Below are 12513 nucleotides of genomic sequence, written 5' to 3' on the forward strand. Positions count from 1 at the left end.
TGTGCCGCCACATTTCACTTGGCTTTCAACTGGCACATTATTATTAGTAAATGCTTATTCTGGAACTATGAATTTAGCAAGAGTATTTTAATAGCCTCTGCATCTGTGCCACATCTTACATCTGGATGTCATAACGCCGCTGACGAGTTTTAGCGCCAAAAGAAAAATCACTGTCATTCCACTTTCTCAAGCTGGATGACCATCGAAGCTGTTTATCCGGGCCGTATAATGGCAAACTGTCAATTACTGTGCGTCAAACGCCGTGTGCACATAAGTGGAAGGACAAGAGCGACTAGTCGCTCTTTCCCTATGTTGAGTCTCGGAAGATGATGAGGCACTTAGAGGGGGGGGGGCATACATACCCATGTATTGTTGCCAAACGTGACATATCTTTTACTAACCAATCTCGGCACGTAAAACAGACATGCACCTCACCGCTCTTCGAGGTCAAACACTGCTTCACCGTATTCAAGGCGATAGTGCGTTGGTCAACGGCCCGCAGTGCAGTAATGGTTATAAGGTCACTCGAAAACCACAAGCGGTCACAAGCAACACAGGCCACACAAAATTGGTTCCTCACGAACTGGCCAAAACCTGGCCGTTGCTCCGGTGAAGCGTTCCAAGGCCGGGGGATAGGGACCACACAGACGGCTCGCATATCTTTCCGCCGCACGGTCCTGGCGGGTAGCACGCTTACTTGACCGCCACCGTGGGAGAGCGGAAGGAAAGGAAAGGAGATATACGCAAGCGCTTCGAACGGTGGCAAAGTGAGGGCGGTGCGAACATATACATGGCCGATGCGGGTCAAAGTGTAGCATCTGTTCTTATTAGCTTGGTATCTAATACGGGTTGTATCTGCACCTAATATATTCAACGTATTTTTGCAAGGTCGTGGAGTGCTTAAAGCTTACTTCACCTCCGCCACGGGTCGGCCCGGTATTGTACTATCTTCGGTATCAGCCCACTCATAGGGAGAATTTCTGGATCTACACGGCTCAATAGACGCACGCAATTTTTTCGTGCTACCGTTCGCGACCGCCCATTCTCTAAGTCCACTAAGCCAAGTACCAGGTAGATTTTATCTCCTGCCAATTATACATTAAGTGAACAACCCGAAACGCCCTATTATCTCATGCATTGGCACCGTAGCTGAAAATCTTTCTAGATACGTAGATTAAGGAGAAGGAGGTTAACCGAGGGGCCCGATGTTTATCAATCATATCATTAGAAGCCAACGAAAAAATGCACCAATACACAGGGATAATTACCTACAATTTTAATTAAAGAATGATAAATTATTGGAATTGCAAGTTGTTGAAAAAACAACCTGGCGCAAGTGGGAAACGACCCCGCGTCTTCGCATTGCGCGTGCGATGCTCTACCAATTAGCTACCGTGGCGCCATTTTCCCATCCACTTTCTGAGGTATTTATGTGTTATGCCTAGAATTAACCCTGAGAGTTTTAGCCAGTGCCACCCCTCTCAAACATCCATTCTTCCGCAGCAGACACGAGTACGTGATCTTTGTGGGTGAAGGAGACTGGTCAAGAAACCCACACGTGCTACCTGCAGGCATCGTCAATGCTGCCACAATATATATATATATATATATATATATATATATATATATATATATATATATATATATATATATATATATATTATAAAGGAGGTTTATTCGGGTTCGCAGCGACCGCCGGTTCTACGATGCACCGAGCACAGTCCCCGAGCACGAGCTTCTGCTGCGCGCTTGATGCTGCCGATGCTGCTGACTGCGCGCACGTTCGTCATCTTCCTTACAATGGCCCCGCGGAAATAAAGGAGCCATCCGGGCGACTTAGTGTTCTGGAAGGACGGTAGAATTGTGGTACGGCTTGAGACGCTGAACGTGAACGACTTCGCAGTTACGACGTCGCATGTCGGACGGCGGCGTTAGCGGCTCAACCAGGTAATTAACGGTTGATGTTCTCTCGAGAACGCGGTATGGACCGTTGTACTTCGGAAGGAGCTTTGAAGCGAGCGCAGGCGTGCGGTGTGGCACTAACAACCAGACGAGAGCGCCTGGGAGGAAAGTGGAAGTCGAGTTCTGGGCATCGTGAACGGCTTTTTGGCGGTGCTGGTCGTCCGAGGTGAATCGGCGGGCAAGCTGGCGACATTCCTCTGCTTGTCTGGCTCGTGCTCGGGGACTGTGCTCGGTGCATCGTAGAACCGGCGGTCGCTGCGAACCCGAATAAACCTCCTTTATAAGTGGTGGAGCCGTGCGGGGTAACGTTCCACTCTACCATCCTGGAACTCCGTTCTCGGACGCTACCCTCTGCCATGCCGGACGCCGACCAGCAGACTCTTCCATCGCCACCCGTCCTTTGCGCTGGCACCGTTCGCCAGCGGGAGCCTCCCACCTTCAGCGGAACCGACGAGAACGACGTTGAAGAGTGGCTGTCGTCCTACGAACGGGTGAGCGTTCACTACAAATGGAATGACTCGGACAAGCTGGCCTACGTCTCATTGTACCTCGCGGGCGTGGCCAGTCTCTGGTTCCGAAATCATGAAAGGGATATCCGAATGTGTTCGGCGCTCAAGATGTCCATTACAGAAGTATTTGACCGACCCGCCGTCAGGAAACTCCGAGCCGAGCAGCGTTTGCGTACACGCGCACAGGACACGGGTGAGACATTCACCAGCTATATAGAAGACGTTCTCGATTTGTGCAGGCGCGTGAACGCTGCCATGACGGAAGCGGAAAAGATCAAGCACGTCATGAAGGGAATCGACGATGACGCGTTCCAAATGCTTCTGGCCAAGGACCCGTGCACTGTTGGCGACGTCATCAGCTTGTGCCAGAGCTATGATGAATTGCGTAAGCAGCGAGCTCTGACCAGGCGACATTCCACGCCAAATGCGGCATCACTCTGCAGCCTTACCACCGGCCCAGAACAAGCCTCCTTGATAACGCAAATCAAGGATTTTGTCCGCGAAGAAGTCGCACGACAGCTATCTCTGGTGTCCGTCACTCCGGATTCTGCCAGCACTTTGCCGTCTGATATCCGTAACGTGATCCATGAAGAGGTCGCGGAAGCGCTGCCGGCTGTTCACCAGCAGGATGTCGTGACTACACCAGTCACTTATGCTATGGCGCAATTATATTTATATATATATATATATATATATATATATATATATATACATATATATATATATATATATATATATATATATATATATATATATATATATATATATATATATATTAAAATGGAGTGTATTCAATAGTTCAGATGGTAGCATCTGTTCGTATTCGAGAAGGCAGGTGGAACAGCTGGTTGCCCGAACGGCTCACACCCGTACTAAGCACTGGCGATCCGGCTGGCCCACTGGTTGCATTGCAGGCATGGAATAGACGATCTCGCTGGCCTTGTCCTTGTGCTCTTCTTCTGCATTACAATTATCCCCGGTGCAAAAGCGGAGCCATCCTGGCGACTTACCACGTGGAGACAAGCGGGTCATACAATTGCTTCAGGCGGTGAACGTGAACAACATCCCGTCGAAGGCGGCGCTTGTTGGATGTCGGTGCAAGCGGCTCTATGACATAGTTGACCGGAGAGGTGCGTTCGACGATGCGGTATGGTCGATCATACTGGGAGAGAAGTTTTGTCCAAAGTCCAGGCGTGGTATAAGGCACGGACAACAAGGCAAGTGTGCCGGGAGCGAAGTTCGGATTCGTAGCGCCATCATCCCGATTGGCTTTTTGTCGTTGTTGGTCAGCGGAGGAGAACTTTCGGGCTAATTGACGGTACTGCTCGGCGTTTCGGGTGACGGCGGAAACGCGAGCACACTCTGACGTGTCTGGTGTATAAGGCAAAACCATATCGATGGTATGGGAAGGATCGCGACCGTAGAGAAGAAAGTATGGAGAAAATCCTGTAGTACTTTGTGTAGCCGTATTATATGCGTACGTGACAGATGGGAGGATGATGTCCCAGTTTGTATGCTCCGATGAAACGTACATGACGAGCATATCGCCAAGGGTGCGATTGAAATGCTCCGTAAGCCCGTTAGTTCGCAGATGGTACGCCGTGGTGGTCCGGTGAACTATGCGGCATTGAGAAAGCAGAGCTTTAACCACCTGCGACAAAAACACACGGCCTCTATCACTCAGCAGCTCCCGAGTTGGGCCATGACGAAGAATGAAGCGATGAAGGAGAAAGGATGCAACGTCACTTGCGGTCACTGCAGGTAAAGCAGCGGTTTCAGAATAGCGTGTAAGGTGATCAACTGCGACAATAATCCATCGTTTGCCAGCGGGTGTTAGCGGTAGCGGCCCGTACAGGTCAATTCCCACATGGTCGAAGGGACGAGCAGGGCACGGAAGCGGCTGTAGTAAACCGTGGGCCGGATGAGGTGCAGATTTGCGGCGTTGACGTTGCGGGCACGAGCGGACAAACTTTTGGATCAAAGTAAACATTCTTCTACAGTAGTAACGTTGCCACATGTGCTCATACGTCCTCAAAACGCCTGCGTGTGCACATTGTGGGTCAGTATGGAAAGACGTGCACATGTCCGAACGCAAAGTCCTAGGGATAAGCCGGTGCCACTTGCGACCATCGGGCTGGTAGTTGCGTCGATACAAGAGGTTATTCCGGACAGCAAAATGGGCGGCCTGGCGACGCAGGGAGCGGGAGATGGGAGATGCAGGCGAGCCAGAAAGGAGATATAGAAAGGAGAAAGGAGAGACCCAAGGATATTTGCGCTGTTCTGACGCGAAGGTGTCGATGTCGACCGAGGATACCGCCTCAATAGTCTCTCTCAGAGGGAGGCCGTCAGAGGGAGGCCGTGTCGGCTGGCAGCGGAGAACGGGACAGAGCGTCCGCGTCAGTGTGCTTGCGACCTGAGCGGTAGATGGCGTGTATATCGCATTCTTGAATTCGTAGGGCCCAGCGGCCAAGGCGTCCAGGTTTGCCGTTTAAAGAGGATAACCAACAAAGGTCGCGATGGCCAGTAACCACATGGAAAGGCCGGATAAATAAGGGCGAAACTTCCCGAGTGCCCAAACGATGTCCAGGCATTCTTTTTGTGTGACGCGGTAATTGCGTTCCGCTTTGGTCAGCGCATGACTGGCGTAAGCAACGACGTAATCGGAGTAGCCAGGCTTGTGCTACGCAAGGAGATCGGCAAGGTCAATAGAGACCTTTAGCGTGTCCGGTATTCGGGCAAGCGCGGGCGGTTTTTCGGTTTTACGGGGGCGTCAAGGTGAGCGGCCAGATGGGTGGTGCCAGCTGGTGGCGCAAAGCTCAACCACACAAACACAGGGCTAATTACTATATTCTGCTTAGCTGCTGGCGTAAATTTTCGACAGTGTCGTAATCGTGGTCACAATTACGCCGCTGCCAAAAATTTGCACGAGTGGCGAAGCAGGATATGGTGAGTTACTGCAGTTTTAGCTATGCGTTTGTCTTGTTGAGCTCTACAATCCCAGGCGGCTTCACCGCTCACGTTTACGCCCCGACCATCCGGTAATCCGCCCAAACCGCTCCCGTTTACCGGAATAGCGTACAAGCTAAAAGTCTCTAATACCACTGGTATCGGTGTGCACTTCAGTTGGGACGGTGGGGTCGTAGTGTCGCAGTATAGGCGGAAACGTCGGAAGACGGCGTAAGGTCACGAAAGCGTTGTCGAATGCAGGAGACCAGGAGGATAGGTCGTTGGCGCCACTTAAGAGCTGTGTCAGAGGTGATATAATCGAGGTGAAATTGCGAACAAAGCGTCTGAAGTACGAACAGAGGCTGATGAAGGCGCGCAGTTCTTTGAGTGTCTTAGGTTTAGGAAACTCTGCCACAGCTCGAAGTTTTGATGGGTCGGGACAAATGCCGTCTTGTGAAACGACACGACCTAGAATCATGAGCTTGCGCGCGGCGAGTATTTCTTGGGTATTTAGACCCAAGAAAGTGGATGGGGAAACAGCCCCGCGGTAGCTCAATTGGTAGAGCATCGTACGCGATATGAGAAGGTCGTGGGTTCGGTTCCCACCTGCGGCAAGTTGTGTTTTCAGCCACTTTAATTTCCATTAATTTATCGTTTCTTTATTTCATTTATTAAGCACAAGTAAGTTCTCCTATGTTGTCCTTGGTGTCAGTGTTTGTTGGCTTCTTATGATATGACTATATATATATATATATATATATATATATATATATATATATATATATATATATATATATATATATATATATATTGGCCTGGAATGTTCGACTAAGTAGTCTGCAGAGCTATTGTTACTCACTGCGGTTGACTGGAAAAAAGCTGGGTGGTTAAATTAACCGGGTCCACAAAGGAGAATTCATAATTTAGATCATGGAACCTAAAAAAAATGTCGCAATTTCGCCCGCAAGGCGAAGCATCGGTTGCGATAGCAAATCAGTGGACAGGTGCACAAAGTAAGCATAGCACATTTATCGGCCGTGTAAACTCGTAAACATAGGCATGTTTACTAAATTAACTAGCAGGGTGTAACTCGCGCACAAGCAAACATGAACACATCTCATTCGATGACCGCGAAAACTCACTGTCAAAACGCTGGAGCAACGAACCGCCGCAACGGCAGCGGACGAATTGACCTACGTGCTGCGTCTCGCATCAACGCGAAGTAAGCCGCGAAAAAACAGCGCACAGCGGCCTGTGCCCCGGTCGCAGATAGCTTTCAAGATACAGTGGCCTGGGAGGGCGCGCGCTGCCGCCCACGCTGCCACCCGCGCTGCCCGGAGTGGAACGCGCCCTCCTCCGTCCCATTCCCACACGGCCTTTCGCGCGACGCAAGAAGGCGCGCTTCCTCCGCGGTCCCCTTCCTTGCGTGCGCAAAATCTAGCCGCAATCGCGGGCTCGCCCTCGTACACTTTACCTCGCAGATACAGCGCTCGGGGTGCCGCGAGGATTTCATTGCCCTTAGACTTTATACAGAACCTTACGGTGACGCTGACGGCAACAGCGACGTCGACGGCAGAAAGGCCCTTGGAGTATTCATATAGTTGCTATCGCTATAAGATTTGCTTTTTTTGTATGAGGAACAAAAGTGCAGTATATAAAGACACAATTGCATCGAAACCGCTAAATAAATTTACGAGCCAAAAGTACTAAACAAAAAGCTATGGTTCGGAACGGGGGTCAGCCAGTTCAGTTTATCATCGATTAGCTTCGATGAAGTAATTTGGACCCCAAGGAGAAGTTCGTGTGCTTTACTGCAACAAAAGAAGCTCCGAAAGGCCAAAGAACAGGTGAAGATATGCCTACGCAAATATTCCGAAGGCGGCAGTCCGAGGTAAAGTTTTTAGCGGCACGAGCATCAAGTGGCACTCTTGTTTCTTCCGCAGCGCTTCCGGTTCACCTCCTGAAACAAGAAGGGCAGACATTCAGAATAAACCACTAAAAAAACCGAAAAAAGATAGCCCGGTACAATATTCGTGAAATTAGTTATAGACATCGTACCAGAGCATAAGTTCAGTTACAAGTTCAGTTACTGAAGTGTCTGGAATAATTAGAATTAATTAGAAATCGCTGGGACGGCCCGGAACGAAATTCAAAGTAAACCACTGATAGATTTCGTTATACATATGACATCAAAACATAAGTTTACCTGCAAGTTGACTTAAAGAAGTGTCTGGAATACTTAGAATTAGAAATCACTGAGACAACCGGGGACAAATTGAAAACAAATAAAAGTAGACAAAGGTAGTACCGTACAAATTTATTGGTTACAATATATATATGATATCAGAGCATAGGTTGAGTTACAAGTTGAGTTACTGCAGTATCCGGAATAATTCGAAATGATTAGAAATCACTTATTAACGCACACTAAAGCACATAATCGTAGGCATTAGAGACCCACCACGTGGAAACGACTTTGGCGAAATTCCTGGAAACCTGGAAGCTGAAAACGCAAGCAATTACGTCACTAAAGTCGTCACACGGAAGAACGTGTCATGATATTTAACCCGCTAATTATTGAAAAACAATTGGTTCCGAGTTCGGTGTGTGCGGTGTGTTTCCTTACAGTTAACTTAAAGAACACCAACGCCGGGGTGCGAGTGTCACTAAGAGGCCTAAGAAAAAGATTACGGTTGCCTATCATTTTTGTTATGGCAAAAATACCCGTAAGAGGCGAGAAGAAATGAAATACAGTTTCCGCTTCAGCACAGAATGAGCCTAAATATGAGGGGCCAGTACAGACTGGTGCAAATAGAAATATAAGGTGTCCAGCGCAGTCACGCGCTGGACACTTCGAGGATGTCTTGTTTGGCAAAACTTCTGTGCGAGAGGTATACAATATGTCCGTAATCCGCAGAGCAAGTGATTGCGGAGCTTGACACTGCCGGCCTAATGACCCTCCTACAAAATCTAGTGCCAATGACAAAAAGAGACAAAGGACAATAAAGGTGCATCGGGCCGCTTTCATATTCATACAAGGCAGAAACAATCTTTAAACAACGCACGAGGGTTCATGCGCCCTCCAAGAGGACAACGGCGTATTGGTGAAAAATAGAAGACAAAATGGCACGTGCATCGTAGGTGCACGTGCATCGTAGCACGCACTCGCATCGTAGGGGACCGTTGTCGGGGAATACAAGATGATTAACAAGAGGTGAAAGGACGCTCGAGAAGGAAAGAGAAGAAGGCACTCCTATCTCCTGTTCGGAACGCGGCAGTCGTCTTTTTATTTACTCCCCGGGCATAAGTTAGCCCACAATAAATAGTTGTGTCTGAACCCCTTCAACTGTTCCTTATAATTCTGACGGAGGTGCTTTGTAATGATTGCCAGTCCCATTCAAGTTGAAGATGCTACCCGGAGACACGCAATTTCACACCCGACGAGTTCAAGCCTATCCGCCAGCGCTCGAGCTGTCGCCTACGTGGGGGGCCGCCTGAGTTTCCTCTTTTGCCGGAGCCAACTAGAGCAGCAGCAGTAGCAGCAGACAATACCGATATGACATCCCAGACCACCTCAACCCGCATCGTCCTTGATCTGCCGCGGACGCCAGAGCTTTTCCACGGCGAAACCTTCGAAGACGCCGAGAGCTGGTTAGAGGGCTTTGCGCGAATCGCACACTACAGTGGATAGGATGAAAACCGGAAGCTCCACAACGGTTACTTTGCGTTGCAAGACTGCACGAACCTCGTTTGACAACCATGAAGCAGCCTTCAGTCACGGGACAACTTCCGAAGGGAGCTGTTGGCCACGTATCCGAGCCCAGACCGGAGGAAAAGAGCTGAAGCCGCTTTGCAAGCCAGAAGCCAACGAAACAATGAAAGCGTGGCAATTTATCTCGACAATCATCATCATCATTAGCCTGGTAACACCCACTGCAGGGCAAAGGCCTCTCCTATACTTCTCCAACTACCCCGGTCATGTACTAATTTTCGCCATGTTGTCCCTGCAAACTTCTTAATCTCGTCCGCCCACCTAACTTTTTGCCACCCCCTGCTACGCTTCCCTTCCCTTGGAATCCAGTCCGTAACCTTTAATGACCATTGGTTATCTTCCCTGCTCATTACATGTCCTGCCCATGCCCATTTCTTTTTCTTGATTTCAACAAACATGTCATTAAATCGCGTTTGTTCACTCACCCAATGTGCTCTTTTCTTATCCCTTAACGTTACACCTATCATTCTTCTTTCCATAACTCGTTGCATCGTCCTCAATTCAAGTATTTTTTAACCCTTTTCGTAAGCCTCCAGGTTTCTGCACCATACGTGAGTACTGCTAAAACACAGCTGTTTTAAACATTTCTCTTGAGGAATAATGGCAACCTGTTCATGATCTGAAAATGCCTGCCAAACGGACCCCAACCCATTCTTATTCTTCTGGTTATTTCAGTCTCATGATCCGGATCCGCGGTCACTACCTGTCCTAAGTAGATGTATTACCTTACCACTTCCAGTGCCTCATTACCTATCGTAAACTGCTGTTCTCTTCCGAGACTGTTAAACATTACTTTCGTTTTCTGCACATTATTTTTAGAACAACCCTTCTGCTTTGCCTCTCCAGGTCAGTGAGCATGCATTGCAGTTGGTCCCATGAGTTACTGAGCAAGGCAATATTGACACGTGTATTTATATTTATCGGGCGACCAGGTTTCACCGCCTAACAAATCTTATCGCACAGCGCAGGACGCGCTTGCATGTATCCAAAGTTTCTGGAAAGTTATCGATGCTTCTATCCGCAGTCTGTTGTCGCCGAACCTTGTGTTATCAGATTTCATCGCGTGACACGAATGGTGTAGAACTTTGTGGAAGACACGCGGGTCCCATCAGTTAATCTGGAACATTCGACGACTGACCTATAAAAGCCGACGCGCTTGACCCGCTGATCAGATTTTCGACGACCGCCGACCGTGTTCGCCGCTATCGTTGTGCTATAAGTGTAGCCTGTTTTGTGGGCACAGGTTCGCCCAATAAAAGTTAGTTTTGTCTATCACAGTATTGCTACTGTGGTCTTAACGTCACCACCACGTGACATCTGGTGGAGGTGCGGGGTAAGTCCGGTCATGAACGGTAATTCTTGCCGTGCAGACTCCAGACGGCGTGATGAGGTGTCCTCCAGCGGTTCGAATTTGAGGGCCTTCCCACGTAGTCTTAACTTTCTTCAACTGGGCGGCGATGTGTCCACTCATGACGGAGTAATCAGCCCCTGTGTCGACTAAGGCAGTGACTGCGTGGCCGTCGAGAAGCACGTCGAGGTCGGTGGTTCTTTGTCTGGCGTTGCAGTTAGGTCGTGGCGTCGGATCACGGCTGCGTCGTGTTGAACTGAAGTTGGAACGTCGCGTCGTCAAGTCGTCGTTCGTCGGTGTAGTCTTGCCTTCCTGACTTCGTCGGGACGGCGGCGTGTCGTTGTTATGTGTCGAGATGTTATGTGATGTGTTGTTATGTCGTCGAACCGCACCTCCATCGGTTGCTGCTTTTAGTTTTCCGGATATGGGCTCGCTGACCGGCCCCGGGCTGGGCCAGTGTATGGTCGGTGCTGCGGCGACAGGTAGCGGCCTGGTGATGGCGAACGGGACGGCCGTCGAGGGCTCCACTGAGTAGCGGCGAGGTAATCGGCGATGTCACGTGGGCGCTCGCCAAGCTGTGGACGCGGCGCGTTGACGGCGAAACCTCGCAGTCCCATCTCCCGGTACGGACATCGTCGGTAGACGTGACCCGCTTCTCCGCAGTGGTAGCAGAGCGGGCGGTGGTCAGGAGCACGCCAGATGTCCGTCTTCCTTGCGTAGGTGCGCTGGGCGACGGGTGGTCGTGCTGGCGGCGGCGGCGGCGGACGACGAAACTGTGGCGTGACAGGGCCCTGGCGCGGTCGCGGAGGGGGTCCTTGACGGCGTGCGACGGCGGCGTAGGTCATCGCTTGCGGCTCACGCTGCGGCGATTCAGGGGTTACTCCAAGTTGTTGTTGGAGTTCCTCACGCACGGCGTCGACAATCGAAGCCATTTGAGGCTGTGATGATGGGAACAGCTTTTGTAGCTCCTCCCGCACAACAGCTCGGATAGTCTCGCGTAGGTCGTCGGCGGCCAGTGACTGAACTCCGGCGTAGTTTATCGAGGTCGTGCGGCGGTCGAATTGCCGGTTTCGCATCTCGAGTGTCTTCTCGATGATGGTGGCCTCGTGAAGAAACTCATCGACGGTCTTCGGTGGGCTTCGTACCATTCGGGCAAAAAGTTCCTCCTTCACACCACGCATCAGCAGGCGGACTTTCTTCTCCTCGGGCATTTCAGGGTCGGCGTGGCGGAAGAGACGGCTCATTTCTTCCGTGTAGATCGCGGTCGTGTCATTAGGTAGCTGCACCCGGGTTTCCAATAGCGCTTGGGCTCGTTCTCGGCGTACGACGCTTGCGAATGTCTTCAGGAAGCCGCTTCGGAAAAGTTCCCAGGTCGTTAGGGTGGCTTCTCGGTTCTCGAACCACGTCCTGGCCGCGTCTTCCAATGCGAAGAAGACATATCGCAGTTTGTCGTCGCTGTTCCAGTTGTTAAACGTAGCGACTCTCTCGTACGTCTCAAGCCAGCCTTCCGGGTCCTCGAAAGTTGAACCACGGAACGTCGGAGGCTCCCTAGGCTGCTATAGCACGATGGGCGATGCCGGGGCTGCCATTGGGGTGGACTTGGTGGCAATCTTTCTGGTCGTCTCAGGCAAAAGTCCGTGCTCCGGGGGCAGTCGTTGAAGACGGCGGCTTGCTCGATGGTCCGGGACTGCGTTGGTGTTGTCTTTGCGTTCCGGGCTTGGATCACGGCTTGTCGGGGGCGTCCGGTACATGGACCAAAAGCACCTCCACCAGATGTCACGTGGTGGTGACGTTAAGAACACAGTAGCAATACTGTGATAGACAAAACTAACTTTTATTGGGCGAACCTGTGCCCACAAAACAGGCTACACTTATAGCACAACGATAGCGGCGAACACGGTCGGTGATCGTCGAGAATCTGATCAGCGGTTCAAGCGCGTCGGCTTTTATACACAATCGTCGAATGTTCCAGACTA

The 12513-nt window shown here is 50.4% G+C and overlaps 1 non-coding gene across 1 annotated transcript; it reads left to right on the plus strand.

Annotated features, from left to right (window-relative positions):
* The first annotated feature begins 786 nt into the window (after positions 1 to 786).
* Positions 787 to 970, plus strand: LOC135908123 (U2 spliceosomal RNA). Its single transcript, XR_010566210.1, has one exon. It is a non-coding gene; the product is annotated as a U2 spliceosomal RNA (small nuclear RNA).
* The last annotated feature ends 11543 nt before the right edge of the window (positions 971 to 12513 follow it).

Source organism: Dermacentor albipictus, chromosome 5, assembly GCF_038994185.2.
Source record: "Dermacentor albipictus isolate Rhodes 1998 colony chromosome 5, USDA_Dalb.pri_finalv2, whole genome shotgun sequence".
Classification (NCBI taxonomy): domain Eukaryota; kingdom Metazoa; phylum Arthropoda; class Arachnida; order Ixodida; family Ixodidae; genus Dermacentor; species Dermacentor albipictus.